Source organism: Leuciscus leuciscus (genome assembly GCF_965113295.1).
Source record: "Leuciscus leuciscus genome assembly, chromosome: 4".
Taxonomy (NCBI): Eukaryota; Metazoa; Chordata; class Actinopteri; order Cypriniformes; family Leuciscidae; genus Leuciscus; species Leuciscus leuciscus.
Window position 1 is genome coordinate 2424060 of NC_138728.1, and position 15668 is coordinate 2439727.

The following is a 15668-nucleotide window of genomic DNA, read 5'->3' on the forward strand; positions in this document are numbered from 1 at the left end:
AACATTTTTTCACAAAATAAATAATCGTGATACTATATTGCCTAGTGAAGCCTATCCGTTGTCTTTTTAATATTCAACACGTGCATAGTAGCCTACATGGAAAAATACTTGAATATTAATATCAATATAATATGTTGTTGGTATATAAGCGAAACAAGACATCGTTTTTGTCTACATATGCACTGAACATGCCTATACACAAAAGGTAAAGATTATAGCCTACATTAAACAGAAAAAAAGTCTTTTTTACAGGTTAGGTTAATTACTATAAATTATGCATAATTACAAGCAACTAACCCTAAACCAAATCTAATCATGACCCTATAGTAAGTACATGTTGTTAATTAAAGGGCTAGTTCACCTAAAAATGAAAATTACCCCATGATTTACTCGCCCTCAAGCCATCCTAGATGTATATGACATTGTTCTTTCAGACGAATACAATAAGAGTTATATTAAACACGTGCTGGCTCTTCCAAGCTTTATAATGGCAGTGAATGGAGGATATGATTTTGAAGGCCAAAAAAGTGCACCCATCCTTAATAAAAGTAATCCACACGGCTTCGGGGGGTTAACAAAGGCCTTCAGAAGCACAACAATGCGTTTTTGTGAGAAAAATATCCATATTAAAAACGTATAAAGTCATAAACACCTAGGAAGGCTTGAGGGGCGAGTAAATCATGGGGTAATTTACATTTTTGGGTGAACTATCCCTTTAATATTACTCAGTACTTAAATGTGTAATCACACTGTAACAAGGACACCTTAAAATAAAGTGTAAGTTGATTTATAAGTTAAATATATTAATATAAATGCAAACAACAACATTCAAATCCATATTTTGAATATGGAGGCCCTCGGATGTATGTGAACACGTTAACCCCCATGCAGGAGACACTTGCTGTGATCTCTTTGTCATGTAAGTGCAATGAAATTCATACATCTACTGTATGTGAGCGACTGAAGTGAATGAATACTTTTTGGGCTCACGGCATATCAATAGCAAGTTTCTCTCTCTTCTGAAAGCTCTTCGGTGCATTGATATGTCGAACAGGTTTTCTCAGCCCTTGGCAATGTCACAATAACAGAGCGGAAGGGCAAGAACCGACTTGCTTCAGTTTGTTTCCTGCTGGACAGAAATTTGGGCTCAGAGGCGAACATTTGCAAACAGCCAAGAGCCTTTCATTGCCTTGCAAAACATCATGTGGAAACACTCCTTATTTAAGCTCAGACATGCTTTAGTTTCTTTGTTCGGCTGGGTCCAAAGTTTCACCTCTAAGTCGAGCTGGTCATCGAGATCTTGGCAGAAAACTGGAGTGTAAAACAGCGAGGCCCGGTGCAGAACACAGGCTACTGGAGTTGGCACAGGCTTTGCTAGCAGTGATACTCCGTTGCCAAGTCGAAACATGGGGTTCAAAATGCCAAATAACAGCGTGAGCCGCAAGGTCAGATACTGGACTTGACAAGAACCGAAAGCTGACTGAAATGTTTTTGCATGTGGAATGAATGGAATGATTGGAGCAACATGATGAGCCAGACGTCCGGGATTATTTCATTAGGGAATTGAGTTTCTTTTTAGTTTCATACACTAAATAAATGCTGGGTTGTTTCAACCTGCATGTTTGGGTCAAATATAGACAAACCCAACTGTTGGGTTGAATTTTTTTATATTTTTTTGACCCAACTGTTGGGTTGAATTTTTAAATATATATATATATATATTTTTTAACCCAACTGTTGGGTTTGTCCATATTTGACCCAAACATGGGTTGAAACAACCCGGCATTTTTTTAGAGCATAGCCCAGCATTTATTTAGGCATAACAACAAAGATATATTTGTATACTCAATTAAATGATAAATTAAAACCAATTTCTCCATGATTTCTTTGTTATGTCTTCTTCAAATAGCTTTTTCAAAAATAATTTATTTTCTTAATCACTAGGGCCTACATGTGTCCTGATTTCCAGAAAGACGAGAACAAAACAACCTTAAAAAAAAAAAAAAAAAAGATAGTTTCATGAGAAGCAAAACTGCATTACAAACATTAGCCTCATAGCATAATTGCCTACGTCCTATTTAAAAAAATAATGACTTAGGCAATTATGCTATGAGGCTAACGATATCTTGAATATAAACATGTTTGACCACCTCCAAATAGCAATATATTTCATATTCTTCTAAGCATGCATTTTTCATCACATTTAGATGAAAACAAAAGCCCAAAATACACTTATATTCAAGATATATCTTCTGAAATCAGCTTCTATGTGTCATGCAATTGTGTTTTGGGATTACCTTTATGAGAAAACAAGACAAAAAGACTTTCATATGCTGTAAATGCTTGTTGTTTAGAGATGATTTAACTATGCAAATATGAATACATGACAGGCTCAAAAATCAGCTGTTTGCATCACTAAGCAACTGGATTGGCCATTTGAGTGGAACAGATATTACAGCAATCTAAAGCGCCACCTGGCGGTCTAAAGCAATACTGCATAAACACAATACTGACAGACAGACAAACACAAATTCACCCTCGAAAGACAGACAAACACATATTCACCCTAAAACACACTTATGCAAGACAGGTGTAGTACTGCAGGTCTAATTCGATGCAAATAACGGAGAGAATGAAGCTGGAATCATCCAGAGACAGTGTATATTTCTATGATCAATCACCGGCCGTCCACATGAGCGAGATGATGAATGACTCGAATATCTCGGAACACGCATCAGCAATACCTCACTGCTAGATTCACAATATCACAGATACGAGTCTGCATTCATCAATCAATCAATCAATCAATCAATCAATCAATCAATCAATCAGTGAGTCGGAGTGCGTTTACTCTAAAATGAAGATCTTTGATCATTTACTCTCCCTCATGTCGTTCCAAACCTGTAGGACGTTCTTCTTCTTCTTCTTTGAAAACGTAAAGTTTAGCAAAATGTCAGTTTAGCTTCTGTTGTCCATATTTTAAAAGACTTGAAGGTGATAAAACACTCATAAGCTTACTTTGACGCATCACAGAGAAAGACAATATCTTAAACCTTGAATGTCACATGACCACTCATTCTGGGTCCGTAGACGTCTGAGTAAAAGCCATTCAGTTCCCCACACAATAGGACAGAAGCATCGCATCTGTTAGAGAAGTGGCGTGATGACAGCAGTTAGCGCTGAGTGGACTGTCAGTAATGGCTCTCGGATTGCTCTGGATGACTCAGAAAATACGTCTCGGAGCTTGTTCAGGATTTTTGTTTTATAAATGATAATTTTTCACCATTCAATTGCTAATCTGCAAAAAAGAGCAAAACAATATTACAAAACAGTAATGCAATGTTGAAGCACCAATTAAAATAACAATAGCATGTTTTCTAAGGCATTGCTACGCAGTTTATAATGTGTTTGCAGCATGTTTTTAAAGGGTTAGTTCACCCAAAAATGAAAACTCTGTCAGTAATGACTCTCCCTCATGTTGTTCCAACCCCGTAAGACTTTCGTTCATCTTCACAACACAAATTAAGATATTTTTGATGAAATCTGAGAGCTGTCTCACTCCTCCATAGGCTTCTCTGTAATCGATATCTGCCAGCCCAGAAAAGTTAGTAAAGACATCGTTAAAATAGTCCAAGTGACTACAGTGGCTCAACCTTAAGTTTATCAAGCGACGAGAATACTTTTTGTGCGCAAAAAACAAACAAAAATAACGACTTTATTCAACTATTGATTTTCTTCTGTGTTCCTCTGAGTGAGTTCACGTAGTGTAACAGCGCAGCGCCAATGAACGCAGGCTCACCATTGGCCGACGCTGGTCACGTGTGTGATGCGTGTAATGCTGGTCAAATAAAGTCGTTTTTTTTTTGCGCACAAAAGTTTTCTCGTCACTTGATAAACTTAAGGTTGAGCCACTGTAGTCACTTGGACTATTTTAACGATGTCTTTACTAACTTTTCTGGGATGGCAGATATCGATTACAGAGAAGCCTATGGAGGAGTGAGACAGCTCTCAGATTTCATCAAAAATATCTTAATTTGTGTTGTGAAGATGAATGAAAGTCTTACGGGGTTGGAACAACATGAGGGAGAGTAATTACTGACAGAACTTTCATTTTTGGGTGAACTAACCCTTTAAGTGGTTGCTAGGTAGTTGCTTATGAGCTAAGTCAGTCTTTGCTATTCTGATCTTGAGTTCCTCCTTTAATGGAAGTCTAAGGAATCCAACAGGCTATAATTATCTGTCGGATTAAAAGAGATCTAATAGCACACCTCTCTATTACTTTTGTGGTAGTTGTACATCATGCATTGACCTCTTACTAGTAAACTCGTGACATTCAGACGATCTTTGAAAATGCATCTTTATAAATAATAGACTGCATAATATAGATATCTTACACCATGTCCTCACCTGACCAACAAAATCCATCAAACAAATCACAACCAATCAGAAGAGCGTGTGGGCGGAGTCTCTTTGCACTCACAACTAAATGGATAATCAAATACATAAATATTACCAGGGCTGCCAACTTTTGAGTTTAGCTTGGAGTGAGAATTATGGAAATGAAAAAAAAAGAAAAGAAAAAAATTAAAAAAAGTGTATGATTGTCAAAACAGTTGGTAATAAAACAGAAAAAAACCCCAGAAAAGTTCAGTGACAACATGTTACAATATTTACATGATACAATGAATGATAGGATTATTTTTTATTATTGCATGACACAGATTTCACGATTTAAATTCAATTCATGTGATTTGATTCGGATCCAGCTGTTTTATTGACCTGTTTCCGCAGGTGAAAACACTGATTGATTGATATTATGAGGCATATACATTTCAGTAAGTAATGCATCTTTCAACATACCTGTTCATTCGTGTTTATTTACTTAGAGTAAGAGATGATCGTTCACGTGCCGCTTGAACTCAGGCACTACAGCGATCTGTCACGTCACATTTACAAGCGCCAAAACAGTATTTATTCTTTGAATTTCGTAATAAAATTGACAGAATCTGAGAGCTGAGAATTTGTTTAATATCATAAGTAACCAGCTCTGTCTTGTCTGTCTGTCGGTCGGTGTCCTCTTTGCTTGCTTCGTGTCAATTGCGTGAGAGTTGGCAGTCCTGATATTACACAATTTTAACATTATTAAAAATACATACGAAGTGACTGAAACAATCTTTGTCATAGAGCAGATTTGTTCACACTAAGTTGACAGTTTTTTAAGATCTGAGGTGAATCCATTGTGTCGCATTCAGTACAGCTATAAATGATATTCACACTCACATTAGGTGCTTTTTACATTAAATCAAGCACACAAGATATCATACATTTTATGTTGTTGTTCCACATTGGACCAGACGCGATGCAACAACGTTAATCAAGAGTTTTTGATAAATACAATACGTCTGAGGTTTGTGTCACAATGCATCAGAAGGAAATCTCAATCAATATGTGCTGGTGAAAAGGTACGTCAGGATCTATCTGTCAGAGACTAATTCATCATTGTAAACCCTTCGCTTTCTGACATGCAAACAGCTGTCGGTTTTCCATTGCTTCCTCAAGGGCAATTCCTTTCGCATTTGACACACTCACACACGTATTGAAAACTGACAAAAGGAGAGAGAGAGAAACACACTTCCCTTTATTCACATTCACACAGAACCTCGTTACAAAAGCCATTTGGAGCGCAGCCGAGAACTCGGTACCGGATGACAATAGAAGAGCTATTGTTCTTCAATCAAACCAGCTGATTACTAAAACAAAGACAAATTTACCTTTTTAACAACCACACCAGCTCCTCGAGCAACCTTCGTCAAGGCCTTGCCAAAACATCAAGATCAGGCCTCCTATCGTATGGCTTTAGAAGAAGTACTAGTGTTTTTGTTATTTATTTATGAAGTTCAAATTGGTCACCATTCACTTCCAAAGAAAAGAGCAGCCAGGACATTCTGCCTAACATTAACTTTTGAGTTCAGTGGAAGAAATATACAGGTTTGGATTGACTCTAAGGCCCTGTTTACACGAGAACACTCGCGGGTGAAAACGTAAAAACATTTTATCAGATGTGCCTTTCGTTTAGACGGCGACGGCGTTTTTGGGGCTTAAAAACGCAAAAAAGTGAAACCACCCTCCAGAGTGGAAATCTTAAAAACGCTCCACCGTCGCGTTCCCGTCTACAGGGTAAAAACGCAAAAGTCTGCTAGACTGCTAGTGAAGTGCATACTACATCGAATTTCACACACTTTTGCGTCACCATATGCACGCAGATGACAGCTACAAAACTACCACTTTGAAGAGAGATTGCAAAACTAATCCATATGAATTAAGCGGTTTAGTCCAAATTTTCTAACGAGACTTGATTGCTAAGATGATGAACAGATTGAAATTAGGCTTTTATTCACATATAAATATTCACCAACGCATCCATCAGAAATGGTAACCGGAAGCTCACGCATGTTTGCTTGACGGGCGAGAACCAATGAGGTTCATTCTCGTGTTGTTTACATGTGAATCAAAGCCTAAAATGAATCTGTTCGGCGTATAAAGCGAGCGTGTCTCTTTGGAAAATTTGGAGTAAACCGCTCGATTCACATGGATCAGTTTTACCATCTTTTTATGAACTTTTTGAGTTGCTTAGCTGTCATATGATCGTGATTTTAACGGTCAAAGACTGTAAAAATGCTACAGTGAAAAACTGTTAATTGGTTAAGAGAAAGTTTCCTTACTATATACAGTAAACAACTGTGATAGATCTAACGGTACATTTAATGTAATTTTACTGAAAAATACCGTTAAATTTACAGTTTTTGGAAGTGAAAAAGAACAAGTTATTATATAATTTACAGTGAAAAAACATAAACGGAACATAAACGGAACGTTTTGTTGAAATAACTATGTTTCTTCATAGTTTTCTAATCAGTTTTGACATTAGGGTTTTATGTTACATTTAATGTTGTTGAATTAATGTTTATTGCATTTTTAAAATTTCACGTGTGTTACCATTATGGTGTTTAGTGTTTGTGTGAATGACACTGTGTAGCTTCTATATTATTAGTATTAACTTTCTTGTGAAAGAGCTGCTTGTGATGATCTAATTCATCATGTGATTTTCATCACCACTGTGATTGGAGGTTGTGAGTGTATAACTATGGTACAAAACAGATATAAATACTTCAATAGGTCAGTAAATTAACATTATATCAGATAATTAAATACGGTTTATTAATGTTCATTTAAGTAAAGTCTGTAAAATCTAAAATGTTGCTACCGTATTTTTTACGGTAAATTTCTGGCAACCACAGCTGCCGTTTTTTTACCGTAAATTTAACAGATTTTTTTTTAACAGTGTGGAGGGACAGAAAGCTCTCATATTTCATCAAGAAGATCTTCATTTGTGTTTCGAAGATGAACGAAAGTCTTACGGGTTTGGAACGACATGAGGGAGAATAAATAAAACTGTTTAAATATAGATAAATATGTTAAATATAAGTTACAATAAATAAGGTGGCTCATTTTTTTTATCTTAAAAACAATTAAATAAATAACACTATTTTACAGTAAAATGTATTTTAAAATTAAAATGTTTACTTTTGAAATATATAATTTTTAAATACAGTACAGGCCAAAAGTTTGGAACATTACTATTTTTTATGTTTTTGAAAGAAGTTTCTTCTGCTCATCAAGCCTGCATTTATTTGATCAAAAATACAGAAAAAAAAAGTAATATTGTGATGTATTATTACAATTTAAAATAATTGGTTTTCAATTTATTATACTTTAAATTATAATTTATTTCTGTGATGCAAAGCTGAATTTTCAGGATCATTACTCCAGTCTATCACATGATCCTTTAGAAATCATTCTAATATTCTGATTTATTATGAGTGTTGGACACAGTTCTGCTGCCTAATATATTTGATGAATAAAAGGTTAAAAAGAACTGCATTTATTCTAAAAAAATTAAAAAATTCTAATAATATAAATCTTCTTTACTATCACTTTTTATCAATTTAACACATCCTTGCTGAATAAAAGTATTGATTTATTTCAAAAAAAGAAAGAAAAAAAATTACTGACCCCAAATGACTGACCAGTAGTGTATATTGCTGTTACAAAAGATTTATATTTTTAAAACATTTGCTTCTTTTTTACTTTTTTAACTTTTTTTTTAACTTTTTATTCATCAAAGTATCCTAAAAAAGTATCACAGGTTATGAAAAAATATTAAGCAGCAGAACTGTCTCCAACTTTGATAATGAATCATCATATTAGAATGATTACTAAAGGATCATGTGATAGACTGGATGTCACATGTGACACTGAAGACTGGACGAGAATATACTCTACTCGCCCATTTAAGGTGTATTTTTTAACTCGGCCACATGATGGTGCTCACTGGTCAATCCTCAAGTGTCATTCCTCAAGAGATTTGACACTCTCTTACAACACTGCAATTTTAACTTCTAATCTGATCATCTTGGCTGACTGTAGGGCCCTTATAAAAAGAGAGAAAAAAACCCAGCATCTCGCTTACATCGTCTCTTTTACAGGGCTAAAATTGAGGGCTGAAGCCGAGCCAGGGAGCGAGAGCGAGTTGGCAGCCGTACAGGAATCCTGCTATCATCGGGTTTGCAGGCTCGACTCAGACAGCGCTGAAGGATGATACACACACTGATACCGAGATGAGACACAGACGGAGCCGAGAGGATGACTGGAGCCATCCTCAGACTAAAACATATCAGTATTTTCACCTGGTGTAGATCATTTCAACCGTCTGCATGGTTATGACTTATGATTTCGACATCTAACCCACAGACCAAACATTGATCAACATTCAGTTTCCAAACTGGAATAAAGTCAATCCCGTAGTACTGGATCAATAAGGTACCTTTCAAAGATTTAGTGTTAGTTCGACCCCAAATGCCACTAACAAAGCTTTGCTTGAGCTATGGTGATGCTACAGGGCTGTGGATGCTTTCTAATGCACTGCTTTGCAGTTCATAATCCTGGATTTTTACAGTTTATGTCCTGGATGCTTTACAGTTTATGTCCTGGATGCTTTTTAGCAGGTTTCTAAATGGTTCCTATAGGTGGATGCTATACGGAGGCTTGTTTCCGCCACAAAATAAAACATTTTAAAAGATAAATGCGACTTTTAACTCACAATTGCGACTTCATATCATGCAATTTGACTTCTACTAAATGCTTGTGATAAAGTCAGAATTGCGAGATATAAACATGAAGTCAGAATTACAAGTTTATATCAACATTCTGACTTCATAACACGCAATTACGACTTTATATCACGCAATTCTGACTTCATAACACGCAATTACGACTTTATATCACGCAATTCTGACTTCATAACACGCAATTACGACTTTATATCACGCAATTCTGACTTTATAACACGCAATTCTGACTTTATATCACGCAATTCTGACTTCATAACACGCAATTACGACTTTATATCACGCAATTCTGACTTTATGAATGGGCGAGTAGAGTATATTCTCGTCCAGTCTTCAGTGTCACATGTGACATCCAGTCTATCACATGATCCTTTAGTAATCATTCTAATATGATGATTCATTATCAAAGTTGGAGACAGTTCTGCTGCTTAATATTTTTTCATAAATATATTTCATAAATATTTCATTCAATATATATTTCATCACGGCCGGATGAAAACGCTACATTTTCCAAATTGACAGAGTGTGTTAAAGATATAAAAGATTGGATGACGCGTAATTTTCTTTTATTAAATCCAGACAAGACAGAGGTAATACTTATCGGTTCAAAAAACCGCCCACAAAACCTCGCACAATACAACTTTAACATCATAGGATGTCCTGTTACTTTATCCGCTACAGTAAAAGACCTGGGTGTTATACTCGATTGCAACCTGTCTTTTGAAAATCATATTTCTTATGTTACAAAAACAGCCTTTTTCCACCTTAGAAACATTGCTAAGCTACGTAATATGCTATCAGTTTCTGATGCAGAAAAGTTAGTTCATGCATTCATGACCTCGAGACTGGATTACTGTAATGCTTTATTAGCTGGTTGTCCTGCATCCTCAATAAACAAGCTACAGTTAGTCCAAAATGCCGCCGCTAGAGTTCTTACGAGATCAAGAAAATATGATCATATAACACCGATTTTATCATCACTGCATTGGTTACCTATAAAGTTCCGTATTAATTACAAGGTATTGCTACTGACTTATAAAGCCCTAAACGGCTTAGCTCCAGTCTATTTAACGGATCTTCTATCGCCCTATAATCCATCGCGCTCTTTAAGATCACTAAATTCAAGGCTTTTGGTCATACCTAGGATATCCAGAACCACCAAAGGAGGGAGAGCATTTTCACATTTGGCTCCAAAACTCTGGAATAGTCTTCCTGATACTGTTCGTTGCTCAGACTCGCTCTCCCAGTTTAAAACTAGATTAAAGTCGCATCTCTTCAGCCAGGCATTCATATAATCCTACAGTTCAAACTACAATCCGGCCTCTATCCAATGCCAGAGGAGAACTGGCCCCCGACTGAGCCTGGGTTCTCCCAAGGTTTTTTTTCTCCATTAAGGCACCTGATGGAGTTTTAGGACAACATTAGGTCACTTGATGGAGTTTTTCGGTTCCTTGCCACTGTTGCCTTTGGCTTGCTCAGTTGGGGATATTTTGGGGATATCTAATTTAATTTGATCAATCAATAAATTCCTCTTGAAACAAACTTTGCTGTATTATTTTAATTTAATACTGTGAAGCTGCTTTGATGCAATCTGTATTGTGAAAAGCGCTATACAAATAAACTTGACTTGACTTGACTTGACTTTATAACACGCAATTGTGACTTTATATCACGCAATTCTGACTTCATAACACGCAATTACGACTTTATATCACGCAATTCTGACTTTATAACACGCAATTACGACTTTATATCACGCAATTCTGACTTCATAACACGCAATTACGACTTTATATCACGCAATTCTGACTTTATAACACGCAATTGTGACTTTATATCACGCAATTCTGACTTCATAACACGCAATTACGACTTTATATCACGCAATTCTGACTTTATAACACGCAATTGTGACTTTATATCACGCAATTCTGACTTTATAACACGCAATTGTGACTTTATATCACGCAATTCTGACTTCATAACACGCAATTACGACTTTATATCACGCAATTCTGACTTTATAACACGCAATTACGACTTTATATCACGCAATTCTGACTTTATAACACGCAATTACGACTTTATATCACAAGATCCCTAATTGTTGAAAAAAAAAGTCCGAATTGTGAGATAAAAAGTCACAATTACCTTTATTATTTTTTATTCTGTGGTGGAAATGAGCTTCCATGGGATGCTTACTGGTCCAAGTCAAAACCTCACTTGTGCATCGTATTCTAGTCTCTAGAAATGCACGTAAATGTAAACATTTTCACCCATTCTAACAGCCAAATGCTAAATTCTTGAATTCAAATTGCTTAGAAAAGGAAAAGCAATGCATTTGAAGTATCATTCATGTCAGTGGCAGAAACAGTGAGTTATGCATCGACATGGAATAACTGTGGGATTATTCAAATGCCTTCCCATAAGTACGAGAAGTATAGCGAAGCTTGTCTAAGCAACGTCAAAATACGCTGACAAAGAAAGACTAAGAGGGATCAAAACAAGACATTTACTGACGGAGGCCGGGATTATTGAACAGTCCTATACTAACAAATCCACACCAAACTACCGGAATATTCTCTCCTCAGGAACAATTCATATCCATATTGCAGCAAACGGCAAACAATTCATCATCACTGAAGGAAAAATGCATCATGTTTGATAGAAAAATAATAACAAGAAAACAAAAACTATTCTAAATGAAAACGGTGGCATATTACAATGGTCCATATGAAATCCAGTCACCAGGCGAATGTTTTTTATAAATCATAACTCTTTCTGCAGTAAGCCCTCCTGTCATATTTCATTAAAGTGGTGCTAGCAACGTCTTTGCCACCTTAGTACGGTTTATTCCGATTCAGTGTGTGCGGTGAAACTGCTGACTGCTGAGAAACAGATGCAGAGAACGAATAAGGGAGATTTGCAGTGACACCTGTATCATCTCCAGCAGTGTGTGATGTCAGTGAAGTTTGGCTTCAACTTTCTCAACAAATAGTTTTTAATGGCCAATTACACAAATTAAGTTTCCCAGTGCCACGGCACGTCCGACCCTCGAGATCGAGACCATCAAACCTGACGTGACGGCAGCATTACGGCTCCAAACGAAAGCGTGAGATCTAAAACTCGCTCATTAAAACGTCTCTGGTCGCCACACCTCTAAGACAACGGATTAGGATCCTGATCCAGTGCAAGACAAAAGCGTGACATAAATATTCAAGCGTTTTTTCAAAGCCCTGTTTGGATTTATTTCACCTCTAAAAGTCTAATCTGCTGTATTTAACAAACAAGTTGGGCCAAAAAAAAAAAAAGTTTTTGTGTGCTTGTGCAACACATTCACTTGTGAAGATGATTTATAATTATATTTTTTTACATAATAACAGAAAATGCATTGGTTTTACCCATGCAAAACTAGCACTAATGCGATAGGCTAGTTTCCAGAGATCAGAGAGTCAATATAAAATCAAATTAAAGTGCCAAAATAAAGTGTTAGCAGATATTAATCAGACAGTCTACTAATACTCTAATGAGAGTTAGTTGACATGTAGTTGCAAAGTTACTTAAAGTTAGTAGAATGTCTCAAATGTCTAATTAAAAACGTCTTACTTTTTTTTCTAAAGAAGATAATTAACGGCTCTGGTGTTATAAGATTGTATGCCAACTTCAGATCACCTTAATAATCAAAACATTTTTTGATGTACCGTGTATTTTAAATATAAAATAATTATATTTAAAAAGCCTGTTGAATTCATTTGATCTCAGTTTTTCTCTCTTTTCAGGCGCTCTCTCTAGAATGAACGTGTATGTGCTGAATGTTGAAGAACATTGTTATAATTATTAAATCAAAAACACACGCTGCCTTTTTGAGACATTGTGCCTTTGTACAGTTACTACTGATAATTGATTTAAGACAATAATTGGTGAATAATTGGATTTTTAGTGACTCTCTCTTCAGGAATTTAAGTTTTTCTTAAAATGTGTCTTTAGAATAATCCTAAAATAAAAGATTAGAACATTAAGAAAAGTTTTTTTTGGGGGGGGGGGGGGGGGGGGGGGGGATTGGGGGGGGGATTGGGGGGTTTACAAATTATTCGTAACTTTATTCTTAAATTAGGAAATAAGAAGGACATTTTATTCTTAAGAATGCTTTGTGAATCCGGCTCCGTATAAATCTATGGCATTTTTGCCTGTTTTATCGTCTGCCAGGCAAAAGCCACAAATTTTAGTTTGTAAAACTAAATAAGAACGATATCTTGCCTTTCGAAAGTGTCACTAACAACAGAACTACAAGATCTGATCAAGCGGAAGACTTGTAATCCAAGGCCTACGTGCCAATCAAGCACAAAGCCCATCCAGAGGGGCTTCTCATGGAGGATTATGGGATAGGAATTGGACGGGCGTTGACCCAAAGCCTCGCTGAGCCCACAGTGCGTCTGTCCAATTCAAACTCTGATCCAGAGCTCAGACAGAAGATCACTGCACATAATTCGATATCTCCTCTGACAGATTGAATTATGAAATCTAACGTTCCCCCAAAACGTCATTTATTCTGACAAATGTTTCGGGACTTGAAACATTTGATCAGCGCATTTTTTGAGTGTTTGTAAATAACAGAGTTACGGCTTTGTTATCTTTGGCCAAAAAAAACTAAAGTAGGGCCATTTGTCACGCCGATCACTACGGTGGCGTCTTAACTTTTATTACAAGGTTGTGTTTTGTGTGGAAAGGCTCATGACTCAAGCTGTCAGCAGATGGCACTGTGGCTCAGTGACAGATGCGCAGTCATTACAAGTGTGCGGGAGAACGCAATTACAAACACTGGGGGAAACAATTAAGTGTTAGAGGTAGAGCTCTTTACACCGCTGCAGTTCTTCTGCTTCTCAGCTTTAGTGCCTGAGGCAGAGACGGAGAGAGAGAACGAAGGAGAGCCTCTGGCTGATGCTGTGCTATAGCCACTAATAGGCTCCAGCATGTTTCATCGGGAGGGTGTTTGATTGCAGAAATGTGAGGGAATGTGCATGTGTGCAACCTGTAGGAGATCGAGGACAAGGTTTTTACATGTTCTTAAGGGAATCTGAGGTGTGTTTGCATGCCCATGCAAAAGTCACGGCTACAGTGCTCTATGCATTTGGATGCAACAGTATACAAGGGATTTGCAACAAAAACGATGTAAGACGAGTTACATGCTAAAGGTTGGTGATTTAAACAAACCCTTAAAGTCCCCATGAAAACAAAAGCAAAGCTAATGTGCTCTAAAACAATGACAAAATTCGCATTTAGAAGAAGATATAAGCGTTCAAAACTTACATTCTCTCACTTCCGCTAATATGGATCAGTGATTTTGATGACATCACTCTGCACTTTAGCTTCTCATTAGATATTCTGTCCAATCAAATGCTCTGTAGAATCTGAAGCTCCGCCTCCTACATTATAAATCGGTCACTTGTTCACTTATTTAATATTTTCTACATGGTGAATGGCACATAGTGCACTATATAGGGGACAGGGAACGATTCAGACAGTGTAAATATGCTTTCCTTTGGGGCGAATGAAGGTTTGACGTTAGTGTCCCGCAAACCACCGCAGCTCCGGTACAGAGACAAGATACACAGAGGGGTGTCGACGCAGACCAGAAAACATATCGAACCCATTTCAATATTGAACACAAAAGATATTTTAAAGAACGCTGATAACGAGACAGTGGACGGTCATATGGAAATCAATGGCTACTGTCGACTGTTTGATTACCTTTCTTTAAAATATCTTCTTTGTGTTCAACAGAGAAACAGGTTTGGAACAACTTGAGGGTGAGTAACTAAGTGATGACAACATGTTCATTTTTGGGTGAACAATCCCTTTAACCCCCAAAGTATGAGTAGTAACAGAAACAGTGAAGCTTGACTTAGCAAAACTACTAACAAATGTTGAAATGTGCGATGTGCAAGCATATGAGTGTGTGTGACAGCGAGAGAACGATAAAGACTCATGTCGTGGGTGTGTGTGGGCTGAAGTCGCCACACTGAGCGAGTCTGTCTGGTTGTTAGTGTGTATGGGAACCAGTGAGACCGCAGTGGTGTGTGTGTGTGTGTGCTCCGCTTTACTGCATCATTAATCTCTCCATTGTGAAAGTCCTGCACTTTACTGCACACACAGATTTCATCAACCATTTCATAACTTATACAGTTCTGTCAATCAGCAGTAAACTGGGCTTGTTTCTCGAGCTAGTTGTCACTGTGTTCTTACCTAGTGAGAATCCAGGGGATAAAAGGTGAAATACGACACCATCCCAAAATCAGTCCAGTTAGCATCGGCCATCATTGTGGTTAAGAGTTCACATGTGCGGTTTACTTACGATCAATTCGTCTTGACCTCCTCTTTGACCTGCTTCTGTCTTTGAGACACTTTCCAAACCATCACACTTTGTGCAAAGCCCAAGGTTGACTAGATGTAAGAAAAAAAGGGTCCTTCAGCATCTGTTTC

General features: G+C 37.0%; 1 long non-coding RNA gene across 1 annotated transcript in view; it reads right to left on the reverse strand.

Annotated features, from left to right (window-relative positions):
* The window catches only part of LOC309496763, a 70193-nt gene extending 59367 nt beyond the window's left edge, over positions 1 to 10826 (reverse strand). Inside the window, exon 1 of the long non-coding RNA XR_014205229.1 lies at positions 10222 to 10826. This is a non-coding gene — a long non-coding RNA (uncharacterized lncRNA). The remainder of the gene's footprint in view (positions 1 to 10221) is intronic.
* Between the last annotated feature and the right edge of the window lie 4842 nt (positions 10827 to 15668).